At 45.7% G+C, this 13,704-nt stretch overlaps 1 protein-coding gene across 3 annotated transcripts in view; it reads left to right on the plus strand.

The window, feature by feature from the left end:
• TSPYL5 (TSPY like 5) overlaps positions 1 to 12,711 on the plus strand; it is a 57,143-nt gene extending 44,432 nt beyond the window's left edge. For all 3 annotated transcript variants that reach the window (XM_062188200.1, XM_062188201.1, XM_062188202.1), the window contains exon 2: positions 11,611 to 12,711. The gene's annotated coding sequence lies outside the window, so the exon portion shown is untranslated. The remainder of the gene's footprint in view (positions 1 to 11,610) is intronic.
• Positions 12,712 to 13,704: the final 993 nt, after the last annotated feature.

Raw genomic sequence — 13,704 nt, forward strand, 5'->3', positions numbered from 1 at the left:
CCGTGATGAGTAAATAGTGAAAGTTACACACAAATATGAGCTGGGTATTTTCTTCTTTGCTTCAGGCAGCTAATTTTTTTTCTGAACAAACTGTCTAAAGAGAAGCAAGATTCGTGATCTGCGTTCTCATGATGGCTGTTTGATGAGCCACCGTCAATTTTGGCATGCACATGCCCTTAAACTACCCGAGAATCAACACATATGTTAGACTTCACACTCAGAAGCATGACACATGATGGGATACCCATAGTTCTAGGATGTGTGTGTGTGTGTGTGTGTATATATATATATATATATATTTTAAGGTAAAGGACAATAAGATGCCATGGGAGTGGGATTGGTATCAATACTTAGAAGTATGGGTTCCCAGTTATGCAGAGTTGATCCGTAATTTTCAGAGAACAGTACATTAAATGAGAGAACAAAGAGAATCTCTCCCACTGAGGGAGGGACTCTTATTGCTTTCTTTGCCTCTGAGCTGCCCACAGTTACTAGCTCAAATAACCATGGTCAAAAATAATATTCTAGGACTCATGAGGTTAGGTCATAAAAAACATTACACCTTCTACCTGTGTCTTCTGGAATGCTCACTCTCAGAGCACCCCCTGTTAGAACTCTGTGCCATGCTGTGAGAAACCTAAGTCCCATGGACAGGCCACCTGGGTACTACAATTGAGCGCCCAGCCCACAACCAGTGTCAGCTGCCAGTTATTTGAGTGAACTATCTTGAACGTGCAAATCAAGCTTCAGACAGGTACAACCCCACCTGAATTGAGCACAGTCATATGAAAAACCCCAGGAGAATCACACAGCTGATCTCAATCAACCCATAAAACCATGAGAAACAATAATTATAGTTTTCAGCCTCCAAGTTTGGGGTGGATTGTTATATAACTACAAATACTTAGAACAGGATGTAGTGACTGGAAGGTGAATGCTGTCGTAATGATAACATGTAGGGTATTGGCTTTGAACCACAGCAGCAGGAGGAAGCCTAAAGGCCCTTGAGGAAACTGTTAATAAGAACTGGAGGAAAAAGGAGGAAATTACTGTTGGAGGCTGGGGAAAATCATCCCTTGTTTTGCAGTGGTGGATAATTAGGTGCCACTGATGCTGGTGGTGATGTGAAAAAGAGAAGCTATACCTGTGAAGCAGAGATTTGGTGAAGGAGACTCCCGGGCAGAGTGTTGAAAGTGCCTACTGGTTTCTTTTAGGCAGTGTGAAAAGACGTGACTGTAGAGACATGAGCCAAAAAACAGTGAACTCTTGGGTTTCAAGCAAAACTGAGATGAAATATAAAGAAGCCAGGCTCGTTGGGCTTAGAAATAATGCTGCTTTTTGTTTGCAGCTGCTCTGGTCGGAAGAAGGCTCTCAAAGTGAAGCACAATACAAGGGCAGTGACTATCTCAAAGCATGTCTGTGAGACACTGACAGAGCTTTTAGGAGGTTTAAGGGCCTACCTTCTGGGCCATCTAACTGGACAGAAAGGCTTTGCTTGGATCTGAAGGACATTGTTCCACAGCACCTGACTCTTAGCCCAAGGCAGAATTGTGCCTATCTTAACGAGATTTGCAGGTGGTGTAGTTTGTTGTAGAATGAGCCCCAAAACATCCTTAGGAATCTCTCTCTCTCTTTCACACACACATACACACACACACAAACTGTACATGTGGAAGCACCATAAACTTGGACTAAATAGGAAGCAGACAGTGTAAAACGCAAAGACCCTTCTATGTGTAGGAAACAGGATAAGAAGGCTACTGAGCTGAAAACATGGCATTTCTTATAGAAAAGGAAGAATGATTCAGAGAGTAGGATCAAAACCATTGGGGGTGGGGAGGCAAAAACCATAGAGCATCACTCCAAACAGCAAGGCTGGGCACACACTAATCAAGGATCTGGGAACATGTGCCCGACTGGGTTGCAGAATTGCTGTGGGCCAGTGGTGGCCATGTGCCTCCACTTCCCTCCTTTTTTTTTGAATGAGAGTTTAGTGAGTTTATCCTATCTCTAGATTGCCACTGTATGTTGTATATATGGGGAACAGTGGACAACTTGTCTTCATATTGAGAGGAGCTGTACTTAGGGAACTGCAAGTACAAGGAGTCTCACCTGCATTAGGATTTACATGATGAAGTCCTGGACTCAAGCCCAAGAAATGTAATAATGGGATTCAGCACTTGGGTCTCAGGAGGAGATGTGTGTATTTTCCATGTATACACTCATATGAATATAAATAATATTGGGTCAGAGGGAGGACGAGGATGGGTTAAAGATGACTGAACATTCTTTGGCCCTCCTAGGGGAAGGGCATATCTAAACCCCTTGCCTTGAAATCCAGGCTGGCCTTGGTGAATTGATCAAGCAATATAATCTACAGGAAGCAAATTTCTGGGACTTCTGTTGTTAGGGCAATTGGAAGCTTACAGTCTCTACTTCAGTCTCTTTGCAACATTTGCTCTTAGAATACTCCACTTTGGAACTCATGTCATTCTGTACGAAGCCCAAATTATACAGAGATCACATAGAAGTGTTTAATCTGTGGCCCAGAAGAGCTCCTAGCCAATAGGCGACATTACTGGCAGCCATGTAGTTGTCATCTTGGACATCCAGGTCAGTTGAGCCTCAGAGGACTGCTGTCCAGCTGCCATCTGACTGCAGCCACAATGAGAGACTTCAAGTGCAAATCCCCACCTAAGCCCAGGTAGCCTATAGAACCATGAGAGGCAACAGTATATTGTTTTCTGTGCTATTACATTTTGCAGGTGAATTGTCGTCCAGCAATAGGTAAGCAGATAAGATTGAACTTTAGAGGTCAATAGTCATGGTTTCAAATCTCAAGTTCATTGTCAGTTATGTGCTTGTGGATAAGTCACTGAAAATCACTGTCTTCCTTTTCCTTATCTATAAAGTGGGACTCAAAATAGGACCTACCTAATAGGTTTTTGTTAACATTTATTCATTTTCATTTTTCTTGAAAGAGAGAGAGATCTTTCATCCACTCAAATGTTTACTTCAGTCAGTGCTGTACTGGACTTGAAGCCTGGAGCCAGCAACTATAGTGCAGGTTTCTCATGTGGGTGGCAGGGACCCAAGTACTTGAGCCATCATCTGCTGCCTCCCAGAGCGTTAGCAGAGCTAGGGCTTGAACTCGGGGACTCTGATTTAGGATGCAGGTATCCCAGGCAGCACCCTAACCTCTGCACCACATGCTCACCACTAACAGTTTTATCATAGGGATTAAAAGAAAGAATGTATGAAAAGCCACAGACACGGTGACAGGGAGAGTGTGGGTCAAGAGATGTGTTCTATCGGTAATAAATCAGCACGAGTCCTCTGCTTTTGCCTAAAAGTAGATGAAGATCTACACCACGTAGAAGTAATTTAAGATTCTGGTTATTTACTAGTGACCTGAGAGTAAGGTCAGGTTATCACCATATTTGCATTTGCTATCCATTTAGCTTTAAGCCAAGAAGGGATGTTGAGTCATTGGAGAAGTATTCCAAGAATATTCTAGGGCCAGAAGAAACTTAGCCAGTTCACTTTATGATTCCGTAGACGGCACTTAACACCACCATGTGAGCTGAACCAATGACTTACTAAGTAACATGAGAGGCCAAGCAGACCTGGTCCTTATCACAGTGAGATCTGCGGGCTTCCCACCTGGAGGGGAGGAGGAAGGCTCTAAAACGCCCTGGAAGCATAGGATTGTGCTTGTGTGCATGTGTGTGTATGTGTGTGTGTGTGTGTAGGGGTTTGAGTAGGTGGTGCTGGAATTCAGGGTGAATGAGGGAAAATTAAAATGGCTGGACTCCCATGGAGAGAGTTAAGGGAATATCATAATGATTTTTAACACATAATCCTTCTTATATGTTCTGTGGGAGTTCTGTTTCTCAGTCATTTGTCCATATAGGCATTCATTTGTTCAACCATTATTGAGTGCATACCTCGATGGACCCAGTCCCTGGGCTATGCTGTGGGGACCCATGATGCATATGAGTCAGTTCCATCCCCAAGGGGCTCTTGATCCAGGAGGGGAGACAGACAAGTAAACAGGAAGGATGACTGCAGGGCAAATATACACAGTAGAGGGCAGTGTGGGAGTTCAGAGGAGGGGCTACAATCCTGGCAGGCACCAAATCTGCTCCACTTTATGATGAAGTTCTGAAAGGGAGGCAAATGGGGCATGAGCTGTGCCTGGAAAAAAGGACAGGCTCAGAGCTGATAAGGAGTGAGCTGCAAGCAGAGGCCACAGATCAGAGGCACCAAAGGACAAGCCCACATTGCCTCCAGGGGCCATAGCCTTGGCCACTCTGAGGCTCAACTCCTAGAATCTGGCCTGTCTAGAGCATGCCTCCTGGGGGCCTGTGAAGAGATAGCATCTCTCAGGCACAGATACAAGCAAAGCATCTCTTACTCTTTCTTGGCTCTGAAGATGACTTCTGTATTGGCGAACTGTTTCTGCATGTGTTCTATTACTTCTGTTATGCATGCTCTAAAAATATATTTAAAATAAAACTAAAAAAATCTTCACTGGGTTCAAAATGGCAGACTGTGACTGGAGCCAATGTCCTTTTCCTCTGACACTGTCTTGTCTGCCCAGTGATCTCATCTGTGCTTGGACAGACTTTGCCTCCTACACTCCCATCTTCTTCCTCTCACCTCCCCCAGTTCCCAACGATGAGAGTTCTCATCAACATCAGCTGCGCTCAAAGGGTTAGACAGGGCTGAAACCTCACTGAACTCTATTTGAGGCTTGGCTCAGCTACTTGGCTACATCTCTATTTGGAATTTGAATAGCCTACATAGGGTAGGGACTCACGGTGACTTCTCTTTTTCTTTTCTTTTCTTTTTTTTTTAAGATTTATTTATTTATTTGAAAATCAGAGTTACACACAGAGAAAGGGAGGCAGAGAAAGAGAGAGAGAGATCTCCCATCCACTGGTTCACTCCCCAGTGGACTGCAATGGCCGGAGCTGTGCTGATCCGAAGCTAGGAGCCAGGAACTTCTTCCCAGTCTCCCTTGTGGATGCAGAGACCCAAGGACTTGGGCCATCTTCTACTGCTTTCCCAGGCCATAGCAGAAACCTGGATCGGAAGAGGAGCAGCTGGGACTAGAACCGGCGCCCATATGGGGTGCCGGCACTGCAGGCAGCAGTTTTACCTGCTACACCACAGTGCCAGCCCCTCACAGTGACTTTCTGTCAAAGACAGTCTAAAGCGCTCTTTATTTTCCCAGCTGATTGGCTAGCCTGAGACAACATGGGCCAGGCATGACCAAGTACATTCTGAGTGTAGTGTTTGGCGTCAGTGGGTAAGGGGCCCAGTTCTGATCTGAAAGCTCCTTCAGGGCAGGACCCTAACCTCCCTTCCCCATTTTCCAGCACCTAACAAGCTCCGTGACATCTGGATGGGGCTTAGTATTTGTTGAGTTTAACTCAGAAATTACAAAGGCAGGCAACAGCTCTCAAATTCACCTTATTATGTGGACAAGTGTCTTCTACACCCAAATAATAACGATGATAAAATTATTTCATGAAAGCTTTAGCGTATATTGAGTCCTAATGCTTTATCAGGTCCTAGGAGAACTAGTACACACCCCGTACAATATCTAAGACTCAGAATGGCCTGGTGTATAGGTATCACCATATTTATTTTGCTGATGGAGAAGTAGAATCTCAAAGAAATGAGAGCAGTTGCAACAGCCTGATTGATGGGGTTTGGACCTGTACCTAAGACAGTCAATTCTAAAGTCGACTCTGCAGAATTCCCCAGTTACCAGGGGCACACATTTATACCTGGGTTTCCCTTTGTCTAGGGCAGACATCCACTTCTCTCCCCCTTGTCAGGAGAAAGCCTGGGGTAGCAGGGGCTGGGCTTATGCAGTGGGAGGGCCAAGGAGCAAGCAATAAACAGAAGTCATCTTTATTCCCAGTTAAAATAAACAAGGCAGCCCTGGGGTTCATGTGAACCCAGCAGGGGCTGAAGGATTGGGTAGGTCTGTTTGTTTCAGTCTGCACTTGACCTTGCACCACCTTCTCTAAGCACCTCCCGGTCAAGGCAGAAACCTTTCCCTGCCCCGGGGAGCATTTCCATACAGACAGGAACGCTGCGCGGATGACAAAAGATTAAGATGTACAGTCCAGCTCACCTTGCTGCATTATTTAAAACAATTACTGTCTGATTTTCCCTTCACATAGCCATGGAAACCCTGCAGAAAGGATTTAATACAATTTATTGTGTGAGGCTTAAGAAGAAATCTGCTTCTTCGGTGCTGGAAAACAAAGCTAGCCGGTTCCTCCCCACCTCCCAGGAGGTGTGATGGGTGCAACTTGTGGACCGGTGATCTCACCCAGCAGGGACCAGCTTTCTGGGATGCATTCTAGAGATAACTGAATCTGCTTGTTTTGTTTTGAAAGATTTGTTTATTTATTTGAAAGTCAAAGTTACACAGAGAGAGGAGAGGCAGAGAGAGAGAGAGGTCTCCCATCTGCTGGTTTACTCCCCAATTGGCCGCAGTGACCAGAGCTGCGCTGATCAGGAGCTTCTTCCAGGTCTGCCATGCAGGTGCAGGGGCCCGAGGACTTGGCCATCTTCTACTGCTTTCCCAGGACATAGCGGAGAGCTGGATTGGAAGAGGAGCAGCCCGGTCTCGAACTGGCACGCATATGGGATGCCGGCGCTTCAGGCCAGGGCTTTAACCCACTGTGCCACAGTGCCAGTCCCGAATCTGCTTGTTTTTAAGCCACTGAAGAACAAAGCAGGTGCCAAAGAACAGTGATCTCCTCTGATGTGATGGACTACTACAGGACCACAGAGCTTTGCCTGTCCTCTCACAGGCTGCCTATACAGGTGCCTCAGACCTCAGCCACGGGATCCTAGGGAGGAGGCTGGTTTCACACTGGGGTCTCATGAGAGGGTGGGCTCACATGGAAGCTTCCAGTGCCTGTCAGAAATGCCAGAGGAGCTTCAGAAAACACTGATGCGGAAGCCCCAGACCTGCCTGATCAGATGAGAGCCTGAGGCTGAGACAGCCATTGGTGTTTTTAAACATCTCTACTGGTGATTCAGATGTGCTCCTAGGGCTCACAGCCACTGCTGTGGGCCTTGAACTTCTTTGAGCTGAACTTTTTTATTTTTTTTTTAATCTGCTTTCTTTCTGGTTTCCAGCAAGAGACCCAGTGCCTGCCAATATATAAACCTAAAAGGGCTCTTCTAGCATAAGTTCCAGTCTCTGTGGCTTAACTCTATCCCCAGATGCAGTGGGTGGTAGGGAGAACATTTAATCGCAGAAGAATTTCCTAAAGTTGCGGAAGCTGGGTGAAGGATTTGCTTGGCTACTCTACTATCTTTAAAACTTCCTGTGAGCCTGTAATAATCTCCAAAGAGAATGTTCCTAAAAGACTTGAATTCAAATTCTGGATGTGTTACTCTTTAAGTTGGGCACTTTTGGAAAGAATAGACTCTGAACATTTGGAAGAGAAGGATAATTATTTCTGTTTATTGTCTGATCAAATGAGATAATAGAAGTGTAAAGCCTAGATGTTCATTGGGGTGTCTTTGATAGGGACTTCAGGGGACCCTGGGGAGGAAAGTAAACATAGGAAAGAAAAAACACATAAAAACACACACACGCACACATCACTTACTCTCCAGGAGCCTGTAGGGAGAGGGAGACAGGAGATGGGGAAAATATACACAATGTAATCTTTTTTTAAAAAAAGAATTATTTTATTTATTTGAAAGACAGAGTTATAGAAAGAGGTGGAGCCAGGGAGAGAGAAGTCTTCCATTCTGCTAGTTCACCCTCCAAATGACCGTAATGGCTGGAACTGAACTGATCCAAAGCCAGGAGCCAGGAACTTTTTCCCAGTCTCGCATGTGGGTACAGGAGCACAAGGACTTGGGCCATCTTCTTCTGCTTTCCCAGGCTATAGCAGAGAGCTGGATTGGAAGAGGAGCAGCTGTGACTCGAATTGGTGCCCATTTGGGAAGCCAGTGCTGCAGACTGGGGCTTTAACCCACTGGGCCACAGAACTGGCCCATAATGTAATTTTCAGATGTTGTTGAGTGTGCCGGAGGGACCTGACTGAGCACTCTGCACACTTCTGTCTGGAACAGGCTTCTCCAATGGCAGTTCCTTGAGTGGTTCACATAACATATCTCATTAGCATACATATCAATCAATCAGAGAAAATTTCCTGCTTTAGAAACCCATAAATGTCTGAGCCAGGCAGTTTGAGAAACAGCTCAGGGCAAGTAGCCCTCCGGGGCAGCCAGCCCTTTAGGACAGGAAGTCCCTCCCGGCTGCTGGAGACCTTTGCTCACTCCTTCCTTGTCTATGTGCCCCATTCTTTGTGGTCATGAGACAAAGAACCCAACACAGCAGAGAAGCAGCAACCCAGAAGAGAGCAGCATTCCTGGACGGAGCCAACAGAGAGAGAAGCTGTAACCCAGAAGGCAGCAACACTCGACAAACCTGGCAGAGGGGAGAAGCTGTGACCCAACAGAGAGGAGGGAGCTGTGACACTGAGAGCTGTAACATGAGAGCTGTGCGAACTATGCAGCTGATAAAGGATTAATAACTAGAATATATAAAGAGATCACGAAACTCAACAATAACAAAACAAATGACCCAGTTAAGAAATGGGCAGGATACTTAAACAGGGGCCGGCGTCCTGGCTCACTAGGTTAATCCTCGGCCTGCGGCACCGGCATCCCATATGGGCGCCAGGTTCTAGTCCCGGTTGCTCCTCTTCCAGTCCAGCTCTCTGCTGTGGCCCAGGAGGGCAATGGAGGATGGCCCAAGTGCTTGGGCTCCTGCACCCACGTGGGAGACCATGAAGAAGCACCTGGCTTCTGGCTTCGGATTGGTGCAGCGCTGGCCATAGCGGCCATTTTGGGGGTGAACCAACAAAAGGAAGACCTTTCTCTCTGTCTCTCTCTCTCACTGTCAAACTCTGCCTGTCAAAAAAAAAAGAATACTTAAACAGGCATTTTTCAAAAGAGGAAATCCAAATGGCCAACAGATAAATGAAAAAACGCTCAGGATCACTAGCCCTCAGAGAAATGCAAAGCAAAACCACAATGAGGTTTCACCTCATCCCCATTAGAATGGCTTTCATACAGAGATCAACAAACAGCCAAATGCTGGTAAGGATGTGGGAAAAAAAGGTTCCCTAATCCACTGTTGGTGGGAATATAAACTGGTACAGCCTTATGGAAGACAGTATAGGGATACCTCAGAAATCTGAACATAGACCTACCGTACGACCCAGCCACCCCACTCCTGGGAATTTACTCAAGGGAAATGAAATCAGCACATGAAAGAGTTATCTGCACCCCCACATTTATGCAGCTCAATTCACAATAGCTAAGACATGGAATCAACCTAAATGTCCATCAACTGGAGACTGAATAAAGACATTATGGGATATGTACAGTATGGAATACTACACAGCGGTCATTTGCAACAAAATGGATGAAACTGGAAAACACCATACTTAGTGAAATGAGCCAGTCCCAAAAGGACAAATACCACGTCTTCTCCCTGATCTGTCTTCTCCCTGATCTGTGATAACTAATAGAGCACCTAAAAGGTAATCTATAGAAGTGAAATTGACACTTTGAGATGCAGTGACTTTGAACAGCCCTTGTCTTGATTGTTGAGGAACAGTTTTTTCTTTTTTCATACTATTTGTTGAACTCTTTACTTAGTATAAAGTTAATCATATATGCATAAAGTTAATTGAAAATAGATCTTAGTAAAAAATAAGAATGAGAACAGGAAAGGGAGGAGGAAGAAAGGTGTGAGTGTGAGTGGGAGGTTGGGTATGATGGAAAGAATCACTATGTGCCTAAAATTGTATTTATGAAAAGCATGAAGTTTGTATTCCTTAAATAAAAGGTTTCTGGGCGAAAAAATGAAAATAGTGGCATTAACTGATTCATTTTTTTAAAAAAATTTGTTCATTTATTTGAAAGGCAGAGTTACACAGAGAGAGAGAGAGAGAGAGAGAGATCGATCTTCCATCTGCTGGTTTATTTCCCAAATGGCTACATTGGCCAGGACTGGGCCAAACTAAAGCCAGGAATCAGGAGCTCCATCTGGGTCTCCCACATGGAAGGGGGGTTCCAAGCACTAAGGCCATGCTCTTCTGCTTTCCCAGGTGTATTAACGTGGAATTGGCTTGGAAGTAGAGCAGCTGAGACTTGAACCAGCACCCATATGGGCTGCTGGCGTGGCAGGCAATGGCTTAAACAGCTGCGCCACAGCGCTCGTCCCTCACTGACTTTTTTACAGTGGCAATAATCCCACCATCCAATACTGTTGCACTGGGCTACACTTTCAACACGAGTTTTCAAGGAGGAGAGGACACTCAGACGATGTTTCCGTGCTTGACAGATTATGGAATATTCAATTCCTGGGAATTTCTGAGTAAGTTACATGCCTGTGGTGACCCTAGGTTGCGAGTTCCTGCTTCCACTAAAATGATTAGTCTAGGCGTTGTCTCACCCACATGTGGCACTTGGTCACTAATTTTTCTCCCACACACCTCTCACACAGGCATTTGTGTGTGTGTATAGATGACTTCACTGAAGGTTTGAGAAATGAAATGACTTATACCATAGCATCAGAAAAGGATTCACAGCACAGTGTGATACCGTCTTGTTTCTGAATTATTTGGCCGCTTCCACGGGGCTTGGTCCTCCCCTTTCCTGCGCCAAGCTCCTCTCCTGTGTTGTTCCTTTATCCCTAAGTTTCTGTCCATTTCTAACGTGGACCTCTTTAGCTCTGTCCTTCTTGTCCCTGGCTCTAATCCTTCCTCCAGGAAGCTTATCAGAAAATTTCTCATCATATGCACCCTCTCCAGAACTCCATCAAGATTTAGTAAGCAACAAAGGCCAAGGCAGGTGTGATGGTCACAGTCAGCTCCAACTCACTGTCCACTTCACTCCTGCACTATTGTACCGTCTCCTCACGAGCCCTGGGGAAATCGCAGAGTCAGAGATGGGAGTGTATGTGTGAGGGCACTGCAGAAAGTTCACGAAAATAGAAGTTAAAGATAGATTTATTTTGGTGCAAAAAATTTTGGAAATCAACGCATGTGAGGAGTCTTCAAACAGTTAATGGAAAAATGTATATTATGAAGACACTATGCATAGATTTCCATTTTTTTGCACCAAATTAAATTTATTATTAATTTATTTTTTAAGATTTATTTTATTTATTTGAAAGAGTTACAGAGAAAGGTAGAGACAGAGAGAGAGGTCTTGCATCCGCTGGTTCACTCTCCAGAGGACCACAATGGCCAGAGCTGTGCCGATCCGAAGCCAGGAGCCAGGAGCTTCTTCCAGGTCTCCCACGTGGGTGCAGGGGCCCAAGGACTTGGGCCATCTTTTACTGCTTTCCCAGGCCATAGCAGAGAGCTGGATCAGAAGAGGAGCAGCTGAGACCAGAACTGGCGCCCATTTGGGATGCCGGCTCTGCAGGCCAGGGCTTTAACCCACTGCACCACAGCACCGGCCCCAAATTTATTATTCAAATTCCGTTTCTCTGTGCATTTTTTGAAGCACCTTGTATAACTCAGACTTTCTCTGATTTTCCAGGTTCAGGTCTGGATCACATTTTGGACTTCAGGGATTCAAAACTCTCCCATCCTTGGAACGAAAAGCATCTGGAGGCTCCTTGTACCTTGAACAAAGAGTGGCATTTTGAGGAATGTAAGCAAGTCAGAGACCCAAGAATTACAGTTCATCTAAAGTGAAGAAGCATGCAGGCAAGAAAAATACGCTGCCAAATCCCACACATTCAGGAGGAATCTGGAGGCATGTTGCTGCCCACGAGCCTCCTACTGAGAAGCCCCCGAGATAAGGAAGGGCTGATGTTCTACACACAGTCCTGTCTGTTCTCCTTCCAGGGAGGGGACCAGGGTGGGCCTGCGTGCTCTCTGATGACAGGGGACTCAGGGACTTGAAGCAAACAACTTGCAGACAGAAGGGATGAGATTGGCTCCGCCTGCCTATGGATAGCTCCAGACAGTCTTCCCTCCCTGGAGGATCTCCCTCAGCAGACTCGGCATGACCTTGTTGGAGATGGTGTCCCTGAAAATCTGTGTAGATCAGCCTGCCCTGGAGCTGCTGTGGGCCGCTGTTCCTGTCTCCATCAGGGCTGACCAAACTCCCTGCTTGCAACTCTTGGCTTGCATATGGGCATTCCCTTTCCCCAGACTCCCTGCAGTAGCTTGTAAAGTCTTCAAAGGCCAGAACCACGTCTTTGCCAACATGTACCACAGTCCCTGGCGCAGGGAAGGCAGGCATTAGACAAGAATCAGTGAATGAATGAGGTCTCATCAAACAACAGCTCTGCACTTGCTAGGATTATTTATTTTAATATTATGCAAACCACAGCGTGGGCATCCTCAACTCCTGCTCCTAAATCCTTTGTGATTGGTTAATCAACAAGTTATGTCTGAAGATCACTACAGCCTAAGGACCAAGTGAGACAGATGCAATGGTGACTGCCCGCTTTGAGAGAACTATTAATCAGCTGCATAATAATAATGCTAGCCATTTTACTAGAGGCTGCTTCTTCTAGAGCTCAGGGTTAATCTTACGGAGTGCTTTGCTTAATTAAAAAATATCCCAGCAAAGTTAAAGGACAACCCAATTTCTAATTACTCACCAGTAATCACCAGCTGGCCTGTGATAGGGCAGGATTAAAATTCAGATCTTTAAGACTTCAGACTCTGCTCTCATATGTTTCCTTGGAATAATTCATTTCTGTAGAGAGGAGCTAATTAGTTCTAATGGCAAGGGAAGTGTCCCAGCGGCAGAGAGCAGGGTTCAGTTTTCAGGCCCCACTGACCTTCTTCCTCTAGAGTCCTCTGCATCTGGCCTGTGGCATCCCAGGGCTTCTACGTTTCCCTGTCAATGCTGGCAGTGAGGATGGAGATGGACAGTGGGCAGCTGCTGAGACAGGAGGGTGCTTGGAAACATGCTGGGAAAATGGAACTTAAAGGCAAGTTTATTTTGGTGCAAAAAAAATTTGAAATTTATGCCTATGAGGTATCTTCAAAAAGCTCATGAAAAATGCATAGTATGAAGAAAACATAGGTAGACGTCAAACTTTTTTGCACCAAAATAAACTTATCTTTGCATTCCATTTTTTTAAATAAACATGTGACGACGTACGCTCACACTTGCAAAAGCCTCCACGTTCATGCCTGTTTAGTGACACTGGATCGAGATGGTGTGACATGCACTCATACTTCATGGAGAGTCAGTCCATACACACCCACGGAGTGCTTCTGTAAGCAGGTGCTGCTGCAGGTGTTGAAGATGATAGTTAAGCGGGAGAATCATGGTCCCTACCCTGATGACCTCGTAGAGAAGATGGACGTTTAGCAAACAAACCACTACAGAAGTGCGCATTGCTGTGAAACAGGAGTGCACTGAACATCCCGGGTGTAACGGGGGTGGTGGTGGAGGCTGAGAGCAGGACCACCGGGAGAGGCACATCACACAACCTGTCCGCTCAGTTCAGCAGACAGGCTGAGGACGTGAGATACAAATTGAAAAGGAGGATGGCAATTGGCTGGGTTCAGAAAGGAAGAAAAGACTCCCAGGAAGAGGGAGTGTATGTGCATAAGTCCTGAGGCAGAAGGGAGTTGAGCATGGCCAAAGAACTGGAGGAAGAATAGT

This window comes from Lepus europaeus, chromosome 4, assembly GCF_033115175.1.
Source record: "Lepus europaeus isolate LE1 chromosome 4, mLepTim1.pri, whole genome shotgun sequence".
NCBI lineage: Eukaryota > Metazoa > Chordata > Mammalia > Lagomorpha > Leporidae > Lepus > Lepus europaeus.